The sequence below is a fragment of the Palaemon carinicauda genome, chromosome 42 (genome assembly GCF_036898095.1).
Source record: "Palaemon carinicauda isolate YSFRI2023 chromosome 42, ASM3689809v2, whole genome shotgun sequence".
Lineage (NCBI taxonomy): Eukaryota > Metazoa > Arthropoda > Malacostraca > Decapoda > Palaemonidae > Palaemon > Palaemon carinicauda.
The window spans coordinates 6,358,528-6,363,873 of NC_090766.1; positions in this window are offsets into that span (position 1 = coordinate 6,358,528).

The window sequence follows — 5,346 nt, forward strand, 5'->3', positions numbered from 1 at the left end:
TTATTATTATTATTATTATTATTATTACTAGCTAAGCTACAGTCCTAGTTGGAAAAGCAGGATGCTATAAGCCCAAGGGCCCCGGGAGAAAAGAAAATAAGTAAACTACAAGAGAAGTAATGAACAATAAAAATCAAATATTTTAAGAACACTAACAACATTAAAACAAATTTTTCATAAACAAACTATAAAAAAGAGGCTTATGTCAGCCTGTTCAACATGAAAATATTTGCTGCAATTTTGAACTTACGAAGTTCCAGTATAAATAATAAGTATGAAAATAAACATATTATTTTATGGTGCAGAGTATTATAGGATGAAAGGACACTGTTGAGGCTGAATTAATAGTGTCTTGTAACAGTAAAAGCTTTGATACCAATTGTTTTATTTTATATTTAAGGGTAGGGATGGTATATATATATATATATATATATGTAGAGAGAGAGAGAGAGAGAGAGAGAGAGAGAGGGGGGGCAGTTGATAAGTGAAGGACAAAAAAAAATATACTACAAGTACTTTTGAGAGTATTGGTGGATAAGCAAGAGAACTTATAGAAAGGGACAATACTAAATTAATTGATTGTTGAATGTATGAAATAGACATTTTGCAAACAATGATAAAATTGCATGGGGCAATAAATTTACGGACATCACTTCGAGGCTTAAAGCATTTTTGCAATTTGTGAAGGAAGTACGTACAGTTTGACTCAGGAATTTCTGACACCTCATTTTGAGGAAGAGCACCTTGTTCTGAGACGATTTCTGTGTCGCCTATGCTATCTTTCCCTACACTATACTCAATTTTTTTAATGAGGCGCATTTGCACTGACTCGCTGCGGTGGCTTTTTAGCTCGGAAAGGTTTCCTGCTATGTGATTGGTTAGAATTATTTTGTCCAACCAATCAGCGAGCAGGAAAATTTTCCGAGCTAAAAGGGCACCCCTGCGAGTCCGTGCAAATCTGCCTCACTAAAATGAATTGAATATAGCTGGTTGGTTACTCCTCGCGCAGTAAGGATGTGACAGGGTACACTTTCTTAGAATGGGGTGTGTGAAGAATTCCTGTGTTCATCTGTACCTCTGTATATAGGTTTATTGGAAATTGTTTGAAATATTTGACCTTTTGTCTAGCACTTTTTATAAATTTATTTATTAGCTGTGTCTTGAGGGTTAAATGCAGCCAGACGTTTTCCGTGCTAGTTTTTTAGCTTCGGACTTCAGAAGTTTAAACTTGCACTGAATGTTTTTATGTTGAACAGGCTGATATGAGTCGTCCTTATAGTTTATATTTGACATCTATTTTAACGTTGATATTGATCTTAAGATATATATATTTTTATTGCTTCTCATATAGAATTGTTATTATTATTATTGTTGTTGTTGTTGTTGTTGTTGTTGTTGTTGTTGTTGTTGTTGTTGTTGTTGTTATTATTATTGTTGTTGTTGTTGTTATTATTAATATTATTATTTGCTAAGCTATAACCTTAGTTGGAAAAGCAGAATGCTATACATACAAGGGCTCCAAAAGTGCAAATAGCCCAGTGAGGAAAGGAAATAAGGAAACTACAAGAGAAGTAATTAACAATTAGAATAAAATATTATAAGAACAGTAACATTAAAATAAATCTTTCATATATAAACTATAAAAGCTTAAAAAAAAAACAAGAGGAAGAGAAACAAGATAGAATAGTATGCCCTCAAGCAAGAGAACTCTACCACAAGACAGTGAAAGACCATGGTACAGAGGCCATGGCATTGCCCAAGACTAGAGAACAATGGTTTGATTTTGGAGTGTCCTTCCCCTAGAAGAGCTGCTTACCATAGCTAAAGAGTCTCTTCTACCCTTACCAAGAGGAAAGTAGCCACTGAACAATTATGTTGCAGTAGTTAACCCATTGAGCGAAGAATAATTGTTTGGTAATCTCAGTGTTGTCAGGTGTATGAGGACAGAGGAGAATTTATAAAGAATAGGCCAGACTATTCGGCGTATGTGTAGACAAAAAGGAAATGAGTCGTAACCAGAGTGAACGGTCTAATTTTGTACTGTCTGGCTAGTCAAAGGATCCAATAACTCTCTGGAGGCAGTATCTCAACGGGTGGCTGGTGCTTTTAGTATACAGCTTTTTTAACTTAGGTTGTAGGTAAGTTAAGCCAAGCTGACACTTGCACGAATTTGTGGCACGCATTGTCACGACTCGAGTCGTGAACTTACGTGAACTCGGCGTGAACTGGCGTGAAGTGTTCATAAACCCGTCGTGACATCGTGGCATGTGACGAGAATTTTGAAATGTTCAAAATTTTGGTCATGACAAAATTTCGTGACCAGGTCGTGAACTATGCGCGAACTGTTCGTGAACTCGTCTGGATGATGCGGGAAGTGCGTAAACTATGCGCAAACTATGCGTGAACTCATCGTGCCAGTTCGTGTCAATGTGGACAGGTCAGCTGTGATTCTGAGTTTTTTTTTCTCCAGTTCGTGCCACAAAATGTCACGATTTGCCACGACAAATTCGTGGCAAAAAGTCGTGTAAGTATAATTATGGTGTGGAAAGTGTCAATTATGCGGGACCCTGAAATTGTGACTTTAATGTGTTCATACATCTAGCTTTACTGGTGATATTCATGCGCGCGTTTGCGGTAAAACTCAAGTTTATATAAAGATTTTAAGTTTATTTTCATGTTTTTTTTTTATAGGAAAATATTAAGTTTATTTTGATGTTTTTCGTTTATTAAAAATTTTAAATTTATTTTGATGTTTTTCGTTTATTAAAATTTTTAATTTATTTTGATGATTTTCGTTTATTAAAAATTTTAAAATTTATTTTGATGTTTTTCGTTTATTAAAAATTTTAAATTTATTTTGATGTTTTATTATTATTATTATTATTATTATTATTATTATTATTGTTGTTGTTGTTGTTGTTGTTGTTGTTGTTATTATTATTGTTATTATTATTATTGTTATTATTATGATTGTTATTATTATTATTATGATTGTTACTATTATTATTATTGTTATTATTATTATTATTATTATTATTATTATTATAATTGTTATTATTATTATTATTATTATTATTATCATTATTATTATTATAATTATTATTATTATTATTATTATTATTATTATTGAAAGGAGGCAATTAATTAGTCCAATGACTAAAAGTCAACTCCTTTAGAGCTGGTTTGATTAACATCGAGAAGAAAAAATATTAATATGAAATAAAATATATATTAAATATAACGAATTAAAATAAATAAATTGAGGTATAAATCCGTGATATATAGAAATTTATATATTATAAAACCTATGTTTCTCAAAAAAAAGGTTAAATGGTTTTATGTTGATTTATGTCCGAACAAAAAGATTATTACAACTCTATTCTATCTAATTTCTCTTCTTGTTTTGTTAAAGTTTTTCTAGTTTATATGGGATATACTTACTTTAATGTTGTTAATGTTTTCAAGATATTTTATTTTTCCTTGTTTCCCTTCCTCACTGGGCCATTTTTTCCCTGTTGGGAACTTGGGCTTGTAGCATCTTGCTTTTCTAACTAGAGTTGTAGCCTAGTAATTAATAATAATAATAATGATAATATTATTATTATTATTATTATTATTATTATTATTATTATTATTATTACTAGCCAAGCAACAACCTTAGTTGGAAAAGCTAGATGCTATAAGCCCAAGGGCTCCAACAGGGTAAAATAGCCCTGTGAGGAAAGGAAATAAGGAAATAAATAAATGATAAGAGTAAATTAACAATATATCATTCTAAAAACAGTAACAGCGTCAAAACAGACATGTCCTATATAAACTATTAACAACGTCAAAAACAGATATGTCATATATAAACTATAAAAAGACTCCTGTCAGCCTGGTCAACATAAAAACATTTGCTCCAACTTTGAACTTTTGAAATTCTACTGATTCAACTACCCGATTGGGAAGATCATTCCACAGCTTGGTAACAGCTGGAATAAAACTTCTAGAATACTGTGTAGTATTGAGCCTCATGGTGTATCTTTTTTACTCTTATCATGACACATTGGTTGAAAAATAATTCTATCGTAATTTGAATTTTAATCACAAAATATTTTCCACTATTTCAGTTTTTAATTAATAAAAATATAAACAAAATTACAGAATACTTCTTAGTGCTAACAGTGAGCCTTACAGTACACGTTGATGTATTAATGTTGCTATTGTGGAATGATCTTCCTAATCGGGTAGTTGAATCAGTAGAACTTCAAAAGTTCAAAGTTGGAGCAAATGTTTTTATGTTGACCAGGCTGACATGAGTCTTTTTATTGTTTATATAAGACATACCTGTTTTTGACGTTGTTAATAGTTTATATAGGAAATATCTGTTTTTGACGTTGTTAATAGTTTATATAGGCCATATCTGTTTTTGACGTTGTTAATAGTTTATATAGGCCATATCTGTTTTTGACGTTGTTAATAGTTTATATAGGCCATATCTGTTTTTGACGTTGTTAATAGTTTATATAGGCCATATCTGTTTTTGACGTTGTTAATAGTTTATATAGGCCATATCTGTTTTTGACGTTGTTAATAGTTTATATAGGACATATCTGTTTTTGACGTCGTTAATAGTTTATATAGGACTTATCTGTTTTGACGCTGTTACTGTTTTTAGAATGATAGATTGTTAATTTATTCTCATCATTTATTTATTTCCTTATTTCCTCTCCTCACTGGGCTATTTTTCCCTGTTGGAGCCCTTGGGCTTATAGCATCTTGCTTTTCCAACTAGGGTTGTAGCTTGGCTAATAATAATAATAATAATAATAATAATAATAATAATAATAATAATAATAGAGTTATTGGGTCCTTTGACTGGCCAGACAGTACTACATTGGATCACTCTCTCTGGTTACACATACACCGAATAGTCTGGCATATTCTTTGCACATTCTCCACTGTCCTCATACACCTGACAACGCTGAGATTACCAAACAATTCTTCGCTTAAGGGGTTAACTACTGCAATGTAATAGTTCAGTGGGTACTTTCCTCATGGTAAGGGCAGAAGAGACTCTTTAGCTATGGTAAGCAGCTCTTCTAGAAGGACGGTCCCAAAACAAACCATTGTTCTCTAGTCTTGGGTAGTGCCATAGCATCTGTACCATGGTCTTCCACTGTCTTGGGTTGGAGTTCCTTGCTTGAGGGTACTACTCGGGCACTCTATTCTATCTTAATTCTCTTCCTCTTGTTATCTTGAACTTTTTGTAGTTTATACATATATGAAATATTTATTTTAATGATATCATTCTTAAACATCTCGTAGATTATTTCCTTATTTCCTCTCCTCACTGGGCTATTT